Source organism: Cavia porcellus, unplaced genomic scaffold (assembly GCF_034190915.1).
Source record: "Cavia porcellus strain 051 isolate PalLab524CR breed Dunkin Hartley unplaced genomic scaffold, mCavPor4.1 scaffold_1, whole genome shotgun sequence".
Lineage (NCBI taxonomy): Eukaryota > Metazoa > Chordata > Mammalia > Rodentia > Caviidae > Cavia > Cavia porcellus.
The window spans coordinates 184276368-184299548 of NW_026947484.1; positions in this window are offsets into that span (position 1 = coordinate 184276368).

Here is a 23181-nt window from a genome sequence, read left to right on the forward strand (position 1 = left end):
TCTAGATAATCTCTTCTTTAATGAAGTCACACATCCTTTGGATACCAAGACTAGATACTCTTTTTTAAAAAACTTGACTCAGTTGAGTCTACTGTTAAATACTGCTGCAGACATCACTCCTACTTGTAAAAGTTTATCTGACGTGGATATTCCTGCCAGGATGCAATGTTAATTGGAGAAATGTTAGTTACAGAAATTGTTGTCTGCTTATTTCAAGTATCAGTTTCCCAGTTTTCTGTTTCTTCATTAAAGTGGAAGCCATGTGTTCAGGAAAGATAAAACAGGAGAAATGCTAGATGTAGGCAATTTTTCCTTCCAGTTGATTTTCTTACATGTAGGCAATTCTCAATTCTAGTTGATTTTCTTGGACATGTTACTTCCTCTTCTTGAGTGTGAAATACTTTTTGTGGGTAAGATATACTACTTCAAAAGAACAAAACCTTTTTTTTGCATATTTGTGTGATATTTCAATGGGTCAGAAATTTTAAAAACAATTTAGTCACAAAAATAGTTCCAAGTTAGTGGACCAAGTGACCATTAAGGATATAAAATACTATTAGCAAAACAAGCACTTCATATAATGAAAATTATAGAACATTTAAAGAGAATTTGTTAAGTGTCAGGTACTGTTTGACACTTTTCAATGTGTAATAGTAAGCAAAACATAGCTTTATTCTCAAATTGTTAATAATAGAGAAGGACATATATTAAAAGAAAGTAAAATGTTATGGATGGGTTCAGTAATATTTTTTGTGATACTATTTGGGATATGTTTATTAATCAGCAATATGCTCCAAAATCTCACTTATAGTCGGCAATGTTTCACCAAAATAAGTGAGGGTCATTAGAACCTGGCTCTGGAAAACTTCTCTCTATATCTCCATGGCATTTAAACCGTAAGAATACCCAGCACAGCATTTGGTAATTGCCTCTGTGTGTGACTGGATCCTTCAGGGCACTGTCAGCTCTCAGCACAGGGCTGTCTTGTTCACTACTGTGTCTCGGAGCAGGCGCACAGGAAATGTAAATGTTAGCTCAATAGATCAGAAGACACAGAAAAATACTACTTTCTTTCCTGCTGAAAGCCCAAGTTCTAAAGGAAAGCATGTTTGGTTAATTTGTATAATTGAAACAGGAAAGTAAAGGAAAAAAGAGAATGAAATATGGAGATAGAGAAAGAATTTGAATAGCTATGTAGTGCACGGTGGAGGAAGGACATAAAGAGACATACATAGTGTGGGGGTTAGTACACAGTATAGCGAGGTAGTTTCAGAGACAATGTGAAAAAGACATGAAAAGAAATGTATCTAGTGATTGCTATGAAATATATAGATCCACTTCACAGCCTGTGAGAAAAAAAACAAGATTTATTAAAAATTGTTTTTTCAGAAAATGAGATTTTAGCATTTTATAACTCTTCAAAATTGATTCCAATAGGTTTTTAAGAATGTGAGATCATCACAAAAGACTTGATTTCATGAAACCGTTGTTATTTGTAGTTCTAGGATTCAACGGGTTTGTGAAAAACTTGTAAACAATAGGCAGGATTTTCATATGTAGAAAGAGATAGAGAAACTATTCCAGGTACAGGGACTGATTGGAATAGCATTAATTTTGAAGACCTAATAACTATCTCTTGTGTAGATGCAAATATATGTATACAACAGTTGTCTTCCTTTGGTCACTTTGATTAGGTTTAACTGTGGCAATCTTTTTTTTATTCTCTTTTTAAAAATTTATTTAAAGAGAAAAACAAAACTAAACAAAGTAATACAGTAAAAGGCTAGAAGTAATACTAGAAGTAATACAGAATTTCAAGAGAAAAAATATACAGTAAGAATTCACCAGTTTACAGATCACACATTGTCATCTCAGAAACAGTTGTCCAGAATACAAAATTAAAGCATACAAAGTGGACATTAATACAGTGAGACTGCAGACAGCTCTGTTCAATGATCCAACAAAAACTCATCAATATGGTCCTCTATCCTACACTTTTAAGTATACTTGCAGTTATATCCTTTAGATCACTTTCTTCTCTCTCTTTTTTGTGCTAACAATCATACATTTTGGTTTCCATTACTCCCACAGTTCTTATAACTTTTTCTTTGAAGGGGAAAAGAAAAAAGATTAAAAAAAAACCCAAAAACAAAAACAAAAACAAACAAAAAAAACCAAAACAAGACAGACCAAAGAAAAACCCAGTGTGACAAAGCAAAACAGAGTCAGTTAGAACAGGATGATGGACACAGTATATAACACACACACACATACACACAAAAAAAAGATTATTAGGTGATCAACAATGGTTACCATTATGCCTCTTGTTATCTTAAAAAGAGTTGCCTATATCAGCTGGTATAAAAGAATTGAACAAAACAGTGCAGAAGACCAGTAAAACCCACATTGGAGAGCTTACAGGGCTTCCAAAGAAGATAATAGTCAAACGATAATGGGCATCATAGAAATCGGGTTGCCTTCCAAATGGTTGCCTATACCCTCAAACTAATACTATTAAGCAAAAGAGAATATAATAAAATCAGTCAAAACAGGATGTGGAGAACAATACAGGGGTTCAAATCAGGTTAATAGAGAAACAAAAAAGTTACTATAATATATTGCACTATTTTTAATTTAGTTTTCCCTTAGTTAAAAGATACTAAGAAATAAATTAATTTAAAAAAAAAAAGGGGGGGAGATTGAGATAAAAAAAGAACATATCAATAGAACAACACTGGTCAGAACCGAAAAATTTAAGCATCATTGTGTTTCACCACCAGATAGCCTGACTTTAATAGTAGTTACCATAGTGACTCTTTCCTTGATATATTTGAGTCTAACTTCGTATACTATAGCATCAAACTTACCAAGTAATTGTGGCAATCCTTATTTCACAGGAACTAAAGATTAAAGTCAGACTATCAGACTGGAGTTAGTTATCACAAAGTTGTTGAGCTTATTTACTGAGTAATATAGTAATCAGCACAATACTGACAAGTTTCCTTTGAGCTTAAGAAAATAGATGAATTTTCATGCCAAACAGAGATAAATTTAGTATTATTTTAACTAGGCACAATATTGTTAAAGCAGGGATTTTACACAGACTTGTGGTTACTATGATCTTAAAAGTAGACAGCTGAAGCCCTGAAATATTAAATAAAGCACTGAAGCCTTATTTACTGTCACACTCATTATAAACACAATGGAAAGGGTGGTAATGATTATGGAAACAAATGAAACACATATAATTAAAATTTAAAAATGCATTACCTTAACTTACTAGCCTCATGCAGTTTTCTTTGGCCATTCTAATTTTGTGCTCCCAGAACTACAAATGGTCTCTACATTTCTTCTTATTAGATGGAGAAACTGAGTAAAGAAATTGAGGTGACAACATACTTTTGTTCTTCAAAATTGCAATCATAATTGTTTGACTCAATTGACAAATATAAGGGAAGTAAGACAACACAAAAAGAAGAATGCAAAAAAGGGAGAAAGAGTCTCATAAATTGGATATTAAAGCTTCATATAAAACACGTATGCTCATATTGTATTATACTTTAAAGTTTATTCAGCTTATTTCTCAACTGATATACAATTGTATGTGCAGTATTTAGGACATACCAGGTGATGTTTCAATATGTGGATAGATTGTATAATGTTCAAATCAGTGTCCCCTTCTATATCATACATTTAGCAATTCTTTATAATGAAAACATTTTTTTTCTGCAACATTTTACTTTCTTTTTTTAAAATTTTATTTAAGAGGAAAAAGAGAAAAACACAAAACAAAACAAAGCGGTGTAAGGGTACACGTAATACAGAACTACAAAAAAAAAATAACAGTAAGAAATCACCTGTTAATAGATTACATATTATCATCTTGAAAATAGTTGCTCAAATCACAGTATCAAAGAATACAAGATGGACATTCAAACAGGGAGACTGCAAACAGCTGTGTTCAATGATCCAAAAACATTGATATAGTCAGCTATTTAACACCCCTAAACACACTTGCTGTTATATCCGTTAGAGCTCTTTTTCTTTTTTTTTTTTTTCCCTCTCTTTTTTAAAACAAAATTTACACATTTTGGATTTTATTACTCCTTAGTGCTTATTACTTTTTTTTGGGGGGGGGAGAGAATACAGTCAAATATGGCAAAACAAAGCTGTCAGTCAAAACCAAGGATAGACATAGCACATGGTGTAGAACAGAGTACACAGTTATCAACAATGGTTATCAACGTTGTCTCTTGATTCCTTAAAAAGAATTGTCTATCTCATTAGATATTATAAAGTTGGACAAAACAGTAGAGAACAAGACCAATAAAACTTAGGCATTGTAAACATTACAGGACTTCCAAAGGAGACAATAGTCAAACCAGAATGGGCATCTTAGTGAATCTTATTGCCTTCAAAGTAGTTGCCTATATCCTCAAACTTGATACTATCATACAGAATGGAACAGAGTCTAATCAGTCAAAAGAAGATCGTGGGAGTATTAAGGACTTCAAAACAAGTTAACAGGAAATCAAAAAGAGTTACTATTTATATATCCTAATTTTTAAAATTTTTTCTTTCATTAAGACAAACATAAGAAATGACGAAATAATTTTTTTAAAAGAATAAGGGGAGATTGAGATAAAACAGGACATAACAATATAACAATAGAGGTCAAAGCATGACTGTTTCAGCAACCTAGTACTTCACCACCATATAACCCGACTTAATAGTAGTTACTATAGTGTCTGTCTTTTTCCTTGAAATATTTGGATAAAACTTCATATACTCTAGCTTAATATTTCCATATCAAGAAGCCCAGAATAAAGCCTTTCTAATTAATGAGTGAAAACTTTATAAGGCTTCAAGGCCACCTAATGGGGAATCATGATTACCACATATTTTTATATATTTGAATCATTACTTACATTAGGGAAACTATTCGGTATTCACACATGCGAGATTGATTTATTTCACTTATGAGTATGGTCTCAAGCTGCGCCCATTTATTGATAAATATCTCAATGTGATCCTTCTTTATAGCTGAATAATACTCCATTGTATAGAAATACCACAACTTTTTTATCGATTCCTCAGTTGATGGACACTTGGGTTGTTTCCAAGATCTGGTGATTACAAATTGTGCTGCTATAAACATAGGTGCACATATATCACTGTGGTATGATGCTTTCAGTTCTTCTGGGAATATGCCTAGAAGTGGAATAGCTGGAATAAATGGGATTTCCAATCCCAACTTTTTGAGAAATCTCCAGACAGATCTCCACAAAGGCTGTACCAGTCTACACTCCCACCAGCAGTGCAGGAGAGTTCCTTTTTCCCCACAGCCTCTCCAGCATTTGTTGTTGGTTTTCTTGATCCTGGCCATTCTTTCAGGAGTGAGATGGTGTCTCAGTGTGGTTTTAATTTGCATTTCTCTAATGACCAGTGATGATGAGCATTTTTTCATGTATTTATTTGCCATTTGCATTTCTTCATCTGAGAATTGCGTATTCATCTCAGATGCCCATTTTTGGATTGGATCTTTGAATTTTGCAGGTCTGAGTTTCTTTAATTCTTTATATGTTTTAGACAAGAGGCCCTTGTCTGAGAGAGAGTTCACTAAAATCTTTTCCCAGTTTGTGGGTTTTCTTTTCGCTATGCTGGAGATTTCTTTTGACATGCAGAAACTTTTTAATAAGAAGTGGTCCCAGTTATTGATTCTGGGAAGTATTTCCCGTGTGGTTTGAGTCCTGTTCATGAATTCTTTACCTACTCCTATGTCTCCAAGGTTTCTACCTAATTTGTCTTCCAATAGGTTTAGTGTTTCTGTTTTAATATTCAGATCTTTGACCCATTTAGATTTTAATTTAGTACATGGTGATAGACATGGGTCTAGCTTTAGTTTTCGGCAAATGGAGAGCCAGTTTTTCCAGCACCATTTATTAAAGAGACTGTCATTCTTCCAGTGAACCTGCCTGGCTCCTTTATCAAAGATAAGGTGGTTGAGTGTGTTTATAGTTGTGGTTGTATCTTCTAATCTATTCCATTGATCTACAGTTCTGTTTTGATTCCAATACCATGTTGATTTTACTACTGTTGCTTTGTAGTATAGCTTCAAGTCAGGGATTGTGATGCCTCCTGCTTTGTCTTTGCTGCTTAGAATTGCCGTTGCAATTCTAGGTCTCTTCTGGTTCCAGATGAAATTTAGGAGTGATTTCTCTAGATCTATAAGGTATGTTGATGGTATTTCTATTGGGATTGCATTGAATCTGTATAACAGTTTTGGGAGAATGGCCATTTTCACAATGTTTGTTCTTCCTATCCATGAGCAAGGGATGTCTTTCTATTTTCTGAGATCATCTTCAATTCCCTTTTTCAGTGTATTATAATTTTCACTGTATAAGTCTTTCACTTCTTTTGTAAGAGTAATTCCTAAATATTTCATTTTTTTGGTTGCTAATGTGAATAGTCCAGTTTCACTTATTTCCCTCTCTGTGATTTTGTTGTTCGTGCATAGGAATGCTATTGATTTCTGAGTATTGATTTTGTATCCAGCCACATTACTGAATTTATTTATTGTATCTAAGAGTCTTTCAATGGAGTTTAGGGGGTCTTCTATGCAGAGTATCATGTCATCTGCAAACAATGATAATTTAACTTCTTCTTTTCCTATCTTTACCCCTTTTATTTCTCTTTCTTGCTTAATTGCTCTGGCTAGTACTTCCAGTACTATATTAAATAGGAGTGGTGATAAAGGACATCCTTGTCTTGTGCCCAATTTTAAAGTAAAGGCTTTCAATTTTTGGCCATTTAGTATGATGCTGGCTGTTGGTTTGTCATAAATGGCCTTTATTATATTGAGGTAAAGACCATTTATTCCAATTTTCTGTAAAGTTCTTATCATGAATAAGTGTTGGACCTTATCTAAGGCTTTTTCTGCATCTATAGAAATGATCATGTGATTCTTATTTTTGGATTTATTGATATGGTGGATTACATTTATTGATTTGTGTATGTTGAACCGTCCTTGCATTCCTGGGATGAATCCCACTTGGTCATGGTGTATAATCTTCTTGATGATTTGCTGGATCCTATTTGCCAATATTTTATTGAGGATTTTTGCATCTGTGTTCATTAGGGAGATCGGTCTATAGTTCTCTTTTATAGTTGGGTCTTTCTCAAGTTTTGGTACTAGAGTAATATTTGCTTCCAGGAATGACTTAGGAAGGATTGCTTCCCTTTCAATTTCATTGAATAGTTTGAGGAGTGTAGGCATTAGGTCTTCTTTGTATTTCTTGTAGAATTCTGCAGTGAATCCATCTGGGCCTGGGCTCTTCTTGGTGGGTAAGGACTTAATTACATTTTCAATTTCATTAGCAGAGATTGGGTTATTCAACAGTTTTACATCCTCTTGATCTAGCTTTGGTACTTCATATGCTTCTAAGAATCTGTCCATTTCTTCTGTGTTATCAAACTTTTGAGAGTAGAGGTTTTCGAAATAGGTGTTGATGATCCTCTGTATTTCTATTGGGTCTGTAGTGATTTCCCCTTTTTCATTTCTTATTGCATGAATTTGAGCTTTTTCTTCCCTTTTTAAAAATAAGGTTGGCTAGGGGCTTATCAATTTTATTTATTCTTTCAAAGAACCAACTCTTTGATTCGTTGATTCTTTGGATTGTTTTCTTAGTCTCTATTGCATTGATTTCTGCTCTGATTTTTATAATTTCCTCTCTTCTTTTGGCTTTGGGCTTGACTTGCTCTTCTTTTTCTAGCTGTTTGAGGTGTAGCATCAAGTTATTTATTTGTATTCGTTCTGTTTTCCTGATGTGGGAACTCAGTGCAATAAATTTTCCTCTCAGGACGGCTTTCATTGCATCCCACAGATTCCGGTAAGTTGTATCTGCATTTTCATTTTCTTTTAGGTATTGTTTAATTTCTTCTTTAATTTCTTCTCTGACCCACTGGTTGCTCAAGAGTGTGTTATTCAGTTTCCATGTGTTTGCGGAATTTTTGCAGTATCTTTTATCATTAATTTCTAATTTCAGAGCGCTATGATGCGATAATATGCAAGGGATGATTTCAACTCTTTTGCATTTGCTTAAATATGTTCTGTGAGCTAATATATGGTCTATTTTAGAAAACGATCCATGTACTGCTGAGAAGATTGTGTATTCTGATGTTGTTGGGTGGAACATTCTGTATATGTCTATCAAACCCATTTGTTCACAGGTGTGATTCAGTTCTGTTATTTCTTTGCTCATTTTCTGTCTGGTTGATCTGTCCCTTGGTGTCAGTGGTGTATTAAGGTCTCCTGTTACAATTGTGTTACTGATAATTTGAGTTTTTATTTCTGTTAATAATTGTTTTATATAACTGTGTGCTCTGGAGTTTGGTGCGTATATATTTAAGATAGTTATCTCTTCCTCTTGGAGTTTTCCCCTTACGAGTATGTAGTGACCTTCTTTGCCTTTTATGGTCATTGTTGGTTTAAAGTTCACGCTGTCTGCAAGCAGAATGGCTACTCTTGCCTTTTTTTGGATTCCTGCTGCATGAAGAATTGTTTTCCATCCTTTGACTTTCAGTCTGTGAGTATCCTTCTGGGTTAGATGGGTTTCCTGTAAACAGCAAATGGTTGGATTCTGTTTCTTGATCCATTCTGCTAGGCTGTTTCTTTTGATTGGTGCATTGTGACCATTTACATTAATGGTTATTACTGTTAAATGCTGGTTAATTGTAGGAATGTTATCTCTCTGCTGTTGCATCTTTATCTTTCTGTTCTGTTTAATTATTTGCTTTGCTTAGTGGTTTTTTCCTTTGTGTTTCTCAACTGTCTTTCAATATTTTTTGCAGGGTTGGTTTGGTGTTCATGAAGTTCTTCAGCTGTTCTTTGTCATGGAAGTATCGTATTTCACCATCTATTTTGAATGATAGTTTTGCAGGATATATCAGTCTTGGTTGGAAATCATTTTGCTTTAGGATCTGGAATATTTCACTCCATGCTCTTCTTGACTTTATCATTTGTGCTGAGAAGTCTGCTGTGATTCTGATAGGTTTTCCTTTATAAGTGATCTGTCTTTTCTCTCTGACAGCTTTTAATAATCTATTCTTGTGTTGGATTTCTGGGATGGTGATTATTATATGTCTGGGTGTAGTTTTATTTTGGTTATGACTATTTGCAGTTCTATATGCTTCACTGATCCTGATGTCAGTTTCTGATCTCATGCTTGGGAAATTTTCAGCTATTACTTCTCTAAATATCCTCCTGACATCCTTCTCTTGTTCTCGTTGTCTCCCTCTCTTTCATTAATCCCTATCATTCTTATGTTATTCTTCTTTGCATCGTCTTGCAGTTGTTGAATTGTTGTTTCCTGATTCCTTGTTATTTTCAAAAGATCTTTCCTTTCCTGTTCACTAGCTGCAATCCTGTCTTCAAGGTCTGAAATTCTATCTTCACTTTCATTAAGGCGGTTTTTACAACTTTCAGTGGAGTTTTTTATTTCCTGTATATCTCTGTGCATCTGCATTATGTATTCTGTTTGTTTCTTATATTGCTCGTCTAGGGATTCTATCTTTTTGTTTAGTTCCTCCAATTTTTTTTATCTGTGTTTTCTTTAGATATATTTAGAATCTCTTTCATTTCTTTTATCATTTCTTCTTTTATCTGGGAGATTATTTCGAGTTTGAATTTCTTTAAAGCTTCCTGGAGTTGCTTGTCAATTTCAGTAGCTATTGTGTCTGATATATGAGGTGGATGGGATATATTTTCTTCTATATACATCGCTCCGAGGGTTTCTTGAGATGGGCTGGAGGTTTGAGGCTGTAATTTGGTCTTTCGTTTTGTCATTTTCCTATATTTCTGTGTTTCAAGTGTTATATGAAAGCTTCCTCAGGATCTGTTGAAAATCCCCTTCTATGTTTGGAGCTACTGAGACTCTGGCACCGCGCTACCCCAAGCCATTGGACCTACAGAACTAGTGGCCCTCCTCTGCCTGCTCAGAACTCCGCAGTTCCAGACAAGCTGGGCCTCAGGGACACTGTGCGCCCACCTGCCCCTTGGAAGCTCCACAGTTCTTCAATCGCAGCCGGGTTAGGGTACTCACCACAGGCTGTGGTGCCTCAGGAACCTGTGGTCCCTCCCTGCTTGCAGAGATATCCACAGTCCTCCAGACACACGGAGAGGCTGATGCAGGCACCCCAGATCCGCCCAGCTCCTCCTCTGTACACAGATGGCTAGACGTGGCCGCAAAACAGGCTGGGCTCGGCTAATACTGTGGGCTGGCCCACCTATCGGGAGCTCAGCAGTTCTCCAAGTGCAACCAGAATGGGGAGGCTGATGTGGAAGCCTCAAACCCACCTCTCCCCTTCACTGCACCTGGAAGCCTGGGGGGACTCCAACAGTCTGGGCGGAGATATCCAGAGTCCTCCAGACACGCAGAGAGGCCAATGAGGGCGCCCCAGATCTGCCCAGCTCCTCCTCTCTATAGTGAAAACATTTAAAATTCTTTATTGCACCTACTTTTGAAGTATACAGCACATCATTTTATTAACTGTAGTCATTCTACTATGCAAAAGAACACCAAAATTTATTACTACTATTATAACTGTAGTGTATTTTGTACTGAAGAACAAGTCTCCATCCCTGTCTTCCACCTACTCTCTCCAGGCTTTGGTAACCACTGTCCTACTTTCTGAGTGAGGAAATATGGTATATAGGTGTTCGTTTCCTTTGGTGGTCTTATTTCTTTTATGACAAAGCCCTTTGCTTCTACCCACATCGGGGCAAATGATAGGGTCTAATCTTCTTTTATGGATAATGAGCATATATAAGTATATATTCTTTTATCCACTAATCTTTTGATGGTTATATCAAATTAAGAGATTTTGCAATATACTAGTTTGAATAAAGAGACAACTTGCAGAACAGGGAAAACTAACTTCAATTTATATTTATCATAGATGAGGATCCATAATGTATAAGGAACTAAAATAACTCCATAGAAAAACAACCTGATTGTAAATGGGAGATACATCTAAATAGACATTTCTCACAAGAAGAAATTCAAATGGCCAAAAAGCATATAAAATAAGTTTCAATTTCATTAATCATCAAGGAAATTAAAATTAAAATCACAAGGAAATACCACCTTACTATAGTTAGAATGGCTACAATAACAAAGACGTGATATTAACTACTTGCAAGAATGTAGAGAAAAGGGAATCAATGCATGTTTTTGGTGGGAATGCTAGTAGGTCCATTATAGAAAACAAATAAAGCTCCTCAAATAGTTAAAAGCAGAGCTACCGGATGACTCCGTATTCCCACTAATGAGTTTACATCCTAAGTAAAAAAAAGTCAATATATTGGGGAGACATTTGCACCTTTTTTGCAGCACTATAAACAATGCAAAAAATTGGAAAGTATTTTATTTTTATTCAAGACCAACTAAAATTTTTGCTAGCTGTACTCTGTTTTGCTACAATATATTAATTTGACATTTTAGAATGAAGCACAGATCTAATGAGGTCTTTATTGAATTCCACTGCACTCTATTTCTACATCCTTTTTGTACTATTACAATCAAAAGCCAATTATTTTTAACAAGAAACAAACTAGACCTCTTGAGTTCTGTATGTTATGTGGTCACTAAATGTACTGAAAACAAGATAAAATATGAAATCTATGCTTATTTTGTGTGTGATACACATTTATAATAAACATGTAAATAAATTTTTCTCAAATGTGTGTCAACCCGTAACAAGTACCTCAAGCTCATAAGTAAACTGTAAATTGGGTGAAAAAATAGCACTGACCTTTACTGAAGTAACCAATGCTTAGAACTTAAATATGCTTCAGGATCACTAAAATGTGTGACATTTTCCTTGTAAAGTGTGCTTATTATAGGTGCAGAATGTTTTCACCTTTGTATAGAGATTCTATATCTGCTTTTCAAATCCATTTAGCTGAGTAAATATGGTAAGTTATTCTATCAAATGGATGCATACATTACTGGTTGTGTCTGAATAATGGCCTTAGGATGTCAATATTGAGAGGAAAATAATTTAAACATTAGCAGTACAGAAGAAGCAGGAATGTTACATCATTGTAGACAGGAATATAAATTACTTTGTTGTTTTGTCTATGTTTGTTCAAGAATATTTGGTAAAGTGGGACTTGTATGATTTATTGATATTCAAGTAATATTTTCTCTAGTGAACAGGTTAGAAAACAATTCATGTGAATACCTTTTTTAAAAAAGCATTTTGTATTATGAACATTGACTTAGCTGACCAGAAATGGAATATATTACTGTCATATATTTCCTAAAGCTCAATTAAAAACAGATTCATGATGATGGCACTTTTATGTTTCAGGCAAAAAGAAGAGTTTGTGCTTTGCTACTGTTCATTCTTGTTTTGTAGAGCACAATTAGTGATTGAGTAACAGTGAAAGCTTAGTGTATGGAGTAGCCAGAAGAATCTGCCTTCCAGAAATTTTACTAATGACACAGTAACCAATCCTGCTGTGATTGTGTTTTGAAATATATCTGTACATCCATGTACATTCAAAACCATGCTTCCAATGTTCTACTCCCAGTCAATGGGTGAAAGAAGCCAGAATACAAAAGAAAAGCAAATCTGTTCTCTGGAGGCACAAAACTGCTTTGATGTCAAGCTTCCACATAGGATTCCCAGAAGACATTATTTCTTTCTTTATAAGTTTGCTATCATATCACATGCATTTATCATACTTTTCTTCCTTTCTTCTTTTGCTTTTTCACAACAAGTCATGTCTACAGTTTCTATCCATAGCTCTCAGGATTGCTGGGCTGTTCCTCTGTTTATCAGCTAGACAATTCCTCTATTTTTTTTTCAGGTTTAATATTGTCTTAGTGCCTATATCCTGGAAAAATGGATTAAAGCAAAACAATTATAATATATGTGCCTCAAGTTATCTTTGTATAATAGGGGTTTCCTTACGCTACACCAACTCAGAACAGATTAGCATCAACAAAGGTAAGCATATCATTTGTTATTTGAATTATTCTATTATTTCATTCATTACCAATTCCTTATGCCTTTGGTCGCAGAAAGGCAAGGAAACAGTGCATTTTCTCAAAAATGAGTGTCCTTTTTGTATTTTCAATTACAGCCATAATTATGACTTAACACTGGTGCTTCTGTAGCCCAGAATGACCAGAATTCCTACTTCTGATTCCAAATACCATCCTGCTAAGGAAAGTAAAAAATCAATAGTACTATTTATTGCAAAATAAATAAAATAGGCTGAAAAAAATCAAACATTTTACCATAGCAAGTCTGAAGGCCTTACAGAGAAACAATCATATTATGATTCTACATTTCAAATAATCTATTAACTGGATCACTAAGCATTACCTTACTGTCTCTGTTATTACCTTACTACATTTTATATTTTTCTTTATTGATATGTGATCTATATATTTCTTGATATAAAATACATAATTGATGATAGAGAAGAGATCTTTGCCCCTGGAATGGGATAAAGTCTTAACTGTATAATGATATTTCAGTCAATGATGAACCCATATTTACAGCACTGATCCCATAGGTTACAATGAAGCTGAAAATTTTTATTGCCTCATGACACTGTAGTCGTTATAATGTTATAGATCATCATTTACAAGTTATTGGTGATGCTGGAGTAAAAAAGCCTACTAAACTGCTAGTTACACAAAAGTATATTATATACAATTACACACAATATATACATACTTTATATTAAAGTTACCAGCTCTGTACTTGCCATATTACTATAAATATATAAGATACATATTTCATCATGTTAGTGCATGCTCCTATGCCTAAAACGTTTGCTAGAAAATCATATGCTATGTTAGACAGGCAAAAGCTTCACACAACTCATGTTTATCTTGTCTCTTTGATGCATGTCATTCTCTGGCATATTATCTAATTTGTATTTTGTTCCTGATAGCCCCAGTAACAATAGAATCAATTTCACATGCTATGATAGTGTATATGTAGCTGCATATATAGGCACTACATTCTTTAGGTGTATAATAGGTTACAGAATCTGTTTGTATAAGTAAATTCTGTATTTATACAAGTACATAATAGCTTTACAATGTATATCTCAGAATTATCCAGGTTAATTCTAATAATACTTATCAGTCTTAGGGTTTACAATGTTTCCATTAGAATACTAAAATTTTTCATGACACTAATATCTGAAAAATGATATCAGCATCTGAAAGGAATTTAACATAGGGCATTACAAGTTAAAAGGAAGTAATTGATTTTCTATTATTAATTTCATTTCTTGTTACATGAAATAAATATGCTAAGCTAAGATGAATTATGATAGCTAAAATATCCTCCCTGCCAAGCCAAAGTTCAGGTTTTGTGCATAGAGGTTTGGTTGAGGACTACTCCAGTGTCAGGCTAGATCATGTCAACTAAGGTTCCAGAGTTCCCCATAGAAAGACTTCAAATCACATTGTTCAGCGAAATAAACCAGGTACTAAAAGACAAATAGTACATTCTCTCTCAAGTGGAAGCTAAAGAAAAGTCTATATTGTTATTAGAGGTTGGCAAGGTAGGAGATGGGGTAGAGGGTTGATACAAGGAACTTGAATTTAATCAGTATATGAAATATGCGTTTGAAATATTATACTATTAACTCCATCAACATGTGAATACGTACTAATCTGAAAGAAAAAAAATATTAAAAATAGAAAAAAAAAAGCATTGTAAATGGGCATCAATACAATAATTGTTATGGAAGTGAAGTAAACAATTTTTTTCTTTTTTGGTACCAGGGCTCGAACTCACGACCTCGTGCTTGCTGGACAGGTGCTTATGCCACCGAATTAAATCTCAAACCCTATATATATAATTTTCCTGTCACTGAAAATGATATCTATAATTTGCAATACTATGTAAAATGTTTAGATTGTTAAAATAAAATAAAAAGGCAAAATGTACAATGAAGTGGGGTTTAATTTCTTAAATTACATATTTGCACAAAGAAAAAGGAAAGAGAGGCATGTGGTAACACGAATTTTGCGGACTGGTTGATTCCTTTTTAAAATCTTTAAAATTATTTAATGCAATATATGTTATATATCATTTTATATTTCAATAAAATTTAAAAAATAGAAAACATGCTCTGCTGAAAACCATGAGTAGAAAATTATATCATCTTTGTTAATAGCCACATACTAAACTGCTCCAGAAATATCAAGGTATATCACAAATAGTATAAAGCTTATTAAATTTGTTTCTTAATGTTATGCCCAAAAATATTCATATTTTGTCTTATTTGGGTAAATTGCAAGGAAATATTTTACTGAATTATTTTCCTGTTAAATAAAATATAAATTTCTAAACAAATCTTTCAAAGAAGGAAATGTTTGTACATATACAGCATTTCAGATCAATGGACTACTGGTGGTGCATATGAAAGATCTTTTGTCTATTCTAATCTGTGATGCCATCCATCATTTTCATAGATGTAGGACCTGCAGCAGTCTAGTCTGACTGCATTTTGTTTCTGTTATTAGTCTAAGTAATTTTATTAGTGTGAATCACCCTTGACTTTCCTAAGATTACTTTGGCTCCTTTAACCTTGGTTATATTGACATAGAAGAGACAGCGGCTGCTAATACCTTGCTAAGTGAATTTCAGATATTATCACACACTATTGAGAAACAGTAAAACAATAGAAGGACATGGTAAGAAACAAGTAGGGGAATAACAAACAATACTATATAAATACTTGGATTTTATATCCATATAAGGTAAGGTTCAGAAGAATTATTTTTAGTAAGTGATTAGACTGAGAATAAAAGTAAATATGAGATAAGACAGTAAAGAAGCTGGACATATTTATAAGGATTGATAAAATTAATGAAATAAGGTTTTAGTCGGAGTGATGAGAGAGTGTGATAACCAGAGAATTTGGGCATCTTTGGGTAAGAGGAGTAAAAGAACTTTGGAAGCAAAAGGAAAGCAATTAACAATCCATTTGGATATAGGTACTTGTGGGTTTCTAAGTATTGTTAGACAATTGACTGAATTGATTTTGCCCTTGATTCTTCCCATGAGGAAGGAGCCATTTAAACAAAGATAAATAACTTTTATCGAAAGCTTAAAAGTGCTACTAGAAAGAAAATGGTTAAGTAACAGAGCTGATTAGGAAGAGGCTCCATACATCAACTGGTGTTTTGAAAGGAATCGTCTTGGTTTTTCTTTAGATATATATTGGTACCTGTTGCAAATATGAAAGGCAGTGACTATTTCATTTAAATAAGATGTTGACTATATAACATGTGCCAAATATTTGGCAAAGGGTTGAAAAAGAAGAAAAAAGTTGAGAAGTAGATTTGGTTTTTCTTTGGAAGAACAGGACAAAACAACAAAAAAAGGCATATAGATAATTAGAATTATTTTGTATTACATGTATATTTTAAAGTTTAGAAGATTTAAAAGTGAGAGAGAAAATTTATGAGAGAGAGAGAGAGAGAGAGAGAGAGAGAGAGAGAGAGAGAGAAAACTTTTCCCCTTTGCTTTGTCTACTAGAAGGATACAGTTGTTTAACCTCTCCCTACCTGGGAGACTGTGATACTAACCCATTTCAAGAGTCCTTGGTAGTTAACTTGATTTAATCCTGTATATTATGAAGAGGATTATGAAGCTGGAACATAGAAGTACATTGTTAAGGTGATAATTAGAAGAAATTTATTACAAAGTTTCTAATTTTATCATTGGAAAGTAAGGTCATTCTGAATTTCTGTTGTAAGTTTCACACATCAGTACTTTATAGCTCAACTATTTCCAATGACAAGCATATCATTCTTCACTAGTGGTCAACGTAAAGAGTCTCATCTTTCAACTCTTAACAAAGCAATAAGAGCCTTTCTCAGTTAACCGCGTTGAAGTTGCTTTCCAAAATCCTTTGTAACATTTCTGGATGGTGTTGGGAGAGTTCATAAAACAATAGACATTTGGAAGACATACTAATTTCAATCTAGAAAATTATTAAAGATTAATTAATCAGACCAAACATTTCATCTAGCATTCAGCTATTGAAATATTAAGTAAAATTAATAAGTTTTAATAATGAAATTTAATAGGGCATGAAATAAAAAACTTAACTTGGCAAAAAGTTAGTAGTACTTGACGGTGGTGATTTTGATGGCACTACTGATTTCTTTAGGTTCTTATGACTCTGCAAAGCAGTACCAATGATGTTTCGTCATATAATGCTTGTTAATACATTTTTCATACACATTTAAAACATATCACTATCTACTTACTATTAATTAAATAGTCAACTAAGGTGTTTATATTGTATTTTTTATCCTTCAAAAGTGTTCAAGCATGTCACTTCATTTTCTTATCTCAAAAACTCTATGCAGTATATGATACTGTTATTTATTTCAAAGATGAAAAATGTAGGTGTTAAAAATTACACAAAACAGAAGAAGGATTAGAATTTACCTTTCAATCAATGTGCCCCTGTCCTTAATTCTTTGCGCCTAGTTTTGCTCATTAGCAAATGGAGGTGATGTTACCTGCTCCCATTCCCTGTGAAATTTGTATTTTTATAAAATACAGAGCAGGCACAAATATCGCAGTGTAGTCTAAGGCATTTCTGAAAGAATTTATTCTTTGGTTCTTATAAGAACGCTAAATTTTAAGGAGTAAATTGTTCTGTGCCAGCCTTTGAAAAATGATTTTTGCTTAGAGAAATTAAGAGATGAGATTTATGTATTATTTTCAGTAATACCTGTATAGGTATTACTTAAATTTTACAGATTCAAAAGTAAAATAATATAAATTAAGTAGTTTTCATATCCAGTAGCAGTTTGTAGACTTCATATTGAAATTGAATTATTCAATGTTATCACACTTTAGCTGCATAATGGCAGGTAAAATAGTGTGCTCCAAAACTCTAAGCTATGTGATGTTGAATCTTGATGTACTACATGTATATAAATTACTTCACTCACTATTGCCTCAGTTTCTACATCTATAAAAAGGACATATTAAAAGTACCAAAATCTTGCAGTGTACATAATGCTTCAATGCAGATGATTAAATGTAACACTATTTACAACAGAACTTGGTAACAGTAAGAAAACCATCAATATCTGTGCTAATTCCTTACTCCTTTTTTGCCTTCTTTTCTTCTTAAATTAGTAGTCATTTCTTTTATCAATTTTGGAATATATATATATATATATATATATAATATCTATATATTATATATATATTTTAAGTGTGGAGGCTCAAATAGGTTACATATTTTGCAATATTTACATCCCAAAATTGACTTTTAAAGAATTTTGAGTGGTTTTTATTAATTAAAATCTAATAGAAATGCTCCCTTTGCAAGAAGAATAGATTTTGTAACATCTGTCTCTGGTAGTTTGTGGTGTCAGTGAAAATTTAAAATGTAGATGCTACTCTTCCCTATTTGGGCTATTTTCTTTGAAGTGTCACCTTCTTGAAGGAAGGATGAGAATTTGACAACACATATTAATAAGAAATGACTGTGAGAAAAACTCATCCATCAAGGATGTTGACACCCCAGAAAGGGATTGTAATTCAATTAATATAAAATGATTGGAAGAATGATTTCTAGACTGATTAATTCTTGACAAAATACAACTTCACAGTATAAAATCAACATACTTCTTCCAAGTATTTTGTTAAATGTAAGTGAAAATATTGTTTTTGAATGCATTGTCTACTAATTTAATGTTTCCTAAAATAAGCAAATATTTTGTTTGTAATACAAGCTACAATGATTTTATGGATTGTGAGTGAAAATTTCACCTTTTGAGCGCACTTCAGACAAACTGATACTGACAAAGAAAGAAACTGAGCCTCCTATATATGCCTGTATGGAAGGCACAAAATATATGAGAAGAGGAGGGAACTAGCAAGGGTCCTCAGCACCCAATCCTGAGAACACTGATCCAGGAAAGGTAAATGCAAAGGAGAATGAGGACAGAAAACATGCAATATCAGAAATGGTACCAATAGACATAAAGCAACATCTTCAGTACCTCATAGACAAGTTCAAAAGTGAAATATTTAACCAAGTAAAGCAAGATATAAATAGAGTAATTAAAGAAATACTAAACACCTGCCAAGAAAAAGCAGATGGTAGAATGGAAGAACAAAAAAAGGGGGAGAATTTTTTGATGGAGAAAATTGGAAAAACAGAATACATAAAGCAAGTTCAAAGAGATTACCAGGAAACTAAAAACTTCATTGAAAGCTGGCATAACAGCTTGAAAGAAACTAAGGACAGATTATATGAACTGGAGGACAGGTTTGTAATGTGGGAACATGCAAGGAAAAACTTCTTAAAAGCAACAAGGAAACAAGCAGTAACAATACAAAGGCTAGAAGATGACAAGATCTATAACTTAAGAATAAAGAATGTGAATGAAGAAGCAGGGGTACAAACAAAGGAACTGCAAAGGGTATTCACAGAATAATCAAGGAAAACTTCCCATACATAGGAAAAGGAAAGATGCTCAGATGTATGAGGCCTACAGAACTCCAGCCACCTATAATCAAAACAGAACTATACCCAGGAATATAATAATCAAGATTCCAGAAATCCAATATAAGAACAGAATATTAAAAGCTGTCAGAGACCAAAAACAGATCACTTAGATGGGAAAATCTATCAGAATTACAGCAGACTTCTCAGCACAAACTATCAAATCTCAAAGAGCATGGGGCAAAATAATCCAAGCCTTGAAAGAGAATGACCTCCAGCCAATTGATACATCCTGCACAACTGTCCCTAGAAATTAATGGAGAAACAAGGTGCTTCCAAGATAAAGAGGAACTGGGGAAATTCTCAACCACCAATCCAACTTTACAGAGAATACTGCAGGACATTCTAAAAGAGAAAAGTACCAGGATTCCAGAAACAGTGGCAGAGAGGCACAATGAATGGAGCAGAAAGTGAAATGAAGAAGACAAACAGAAAACAGAAATGAGGCAAAGAAGGTTGGATATAATTTGTAATATAGATGGCCTAGATACAGTAACTTATGGGAAAAAAGAGAGAGTCACAGGCAGAGTGGATCAATAGGTAGGGTCCACTGAGAGGCTCTTTATAGGAAGTAGAATTAGCCTGAAGAAGGTTATATGGACCAAAATCAAATATGAGAAAACAGAACTCAATGTGATAGGGATCCAGAGATTAATAGGGGTAACTAGACCAGTATTTATGGATAGGTTGAACAGACCAGCTTTAATAAATGAAAAAAATGAATAGAAATCCAGCCCAGGCGTATGAAAGTTTGGAAACACTTAGGTAAATAGCAGGTTGCCCTCCCAATACAAAACGTTGAGTGTTGGGGAGACCCAAAAATACACAGTTCATTCTGGGGGAGTACAGGGGAGGAATAGTCTTCAAAAAAACAGCAGAAGAAATAGCTAATAGTGTATCAGGAATTAAAACCCCTATTACTTGCACCACTCTGCTTGGTTGGAACTTGTTCTGTCCTAGTTTGTATACAAGCACTGGATCTGAAGGCACAGACAGCTGTCCTGAAGATACCAGGACATAGCACAGGGGTCATCTTTAATTTCCTATTAACTCAATCAGGATCCCTGTATGACTTATACTGTTGTATCATGACTGAGCTTAGTTAAAACTGACTTGTTTGATTGCTGCTTATTATTGACAGGTTTTATTCAAAACTGTTAGGTTGCTGGTATCAAATTGAGGAGTATAGACTATACTGAAACTATAGTGAAAATGACAATGATTCACCATGACATCCATTCTGATTTGATTACTACCTGTTTTTGTAGCTCTACATTATCTACAAAGTTGTATTTCTGTTAATTCTGTCATGTACTAATATGTTCAATTATACTTTATCTGATGATATAGCCAATTCTGTTGATGATAATAAGAAACAGCACATTGACCATGATAGAACTCTTTATACAGCATTTTATATGTCTTTTTAGTTTTATGTGTCTAATGGAATATGTTTAGTTATGTACTGCTTTGTTCTGTTTATCCCTCTAATATAGAAAGGATAGAAATACATGTTAAGACTCATATTTGCGTAAAACCTATACACAGTTTATGAGAACTGATCTTATGACATATGATGAATAAGAACTTTGAAGGAAAGAAAGGGGCACTGCAGTACCCAGTGCTGATTTCAGAGTGTGAAGGTGTGAAATCCAGCAATATTATTAATCTTTGTTCAGAAAGATTTTAATCTAATAAGATTTGTTAGGTCTCAACATAAATGAAGATATGGATAAACACATACATGTCTAAGTGTATAGGATTGATAGCTATATTACTTAGTTTTTGTTGGATAGTTGAACAGAACTGTTTGCAGTCTCCCTGGTTGAATTCCCATTTATATGTTCCACTTTTGTATCTTGAACATCTATTTGTGGCGGGAAAATATGTATATATCAACTAGTGATTTATTACCATTTATTTCTTTTCTTTGAAAGTATGTACCACTTCTGCCCATTTTCTATCTTGTTTTGTGTTTCTTTAAATAATAAAAAAAGATTTCACATTTTAAAATTACGTTTTATATAAACATAATTTTTATATAATTTTATATAAACATGTTTATAATGTTATATATATAACATAAAAGAGATAAAAATTATATAACGTAATGTTATAATTTTATATAAACATTTATAAAAAACAACAAAATGCTTTATATTCTTTGATATTATATATCCATTTTGTTGTTTTTTAGTAGATTTTGATATGTACTTTTAAATCAAATATATACTCTTAAATTTTGAACATATATACATTCTTCACCTAAATTTATTTTTCTCAGATAAAATATTAAAACCCTCTTTAAAATTAAGAAAACTTGGCGTAATATGTGAAGAGACTTCCATAATCAAATCTACTTCTAGGTAAATTCTAAATGTGTTGAATCATTTTGTAAAAATACATGTAGTTAGTACATTTCCTTTAAGAAAAGTAGTAAGTTTTAGTACTAACTAACATTTACTAACTAAATTTTTAAAAATTATTTGGAAAAGTTTTGACACAGTTTTTAAAGTTATTCTTATGAATTTATCCATATATTCCCAAAATAATTTCTATATGCTTACATTTTTCTCAATATTAGGCCAAACGTTCTTTATATTTCTGCATGCTCCTCACAGTTAAAATTTTGAAAGTGAGCATCATTTCCCATTTAATCTTTGTTCATTAGGATTACTGAGATGGTTTCTAAACATGTATATTCTCAGTAACTTCCCAGGAAATTCCAATTTAGTAAGTCTTTTCTGTTGTCTTCTTCTGAAATACTTAGTTTCTCTTGCTAGACTGTTCAGCAGCCAATATCTCCCAGTTTTTCAGTCAAAACTTTACTGCAGCTTCCTTTCTGACCAAATTAAAAGTGTTCTAAATCTTTTTTGGGGGTTCTTTGCTCTGGATTCTCAACATAAATATGGCTAAAAGCCCTTGACCAGAGCCATGCCACTGCCTCAACATTAGATTGACTTGAATTTTCTTCTGCCAGATTAATTAGTCTGCTGACCTTACTCTCAGTCTCAGGTGGTCTCTGGACACTAGCAAAATGAAGACAAACTTTATGGCAAGGCATAGCACACATCTTCTGACTCCAGGAGCAAATGTAATCCTTTGGGTGTAATTTCTGGCAGTGTTCTGATTCTCTGAGCTCTGACCAGAATCTCCTGTCAAGTATAGTCTAAGGCATTCCAACTGGTATCTCCAAAATTTCCAAACTCTTCTTTTCCACAAGCCAGCTCCAAAGACTCCTAAACTACATGGTCAAGTAAAATCACATCAATGATCCCACTTCTCTGTAACAAATGCCCTTTTTCTTTGGCGTTTTTGACACAGGTCTCACTATGTAGCCCAGACTGGTCTTGAACTCATGGCAGTCCTCATGCTTCAGCCTCCCAAATACTGGGATTACAGGTGTGCACCTTCACACCTTGCTTCTGGTACTACATTTTAGCTACTTTTTTTGATGCTGAGCCAAAATAACCAAAAGGGAGGAAAGGCTTATTTGTCACAGTTTGTAGGGTGTTCAGTCCCTACTATGCCAAAGCTCCAAGGCAGGTGACATGGTAGACAAACACTGCAGAAGAGAAAAAGTTCATAACTGGCAGAAGGTA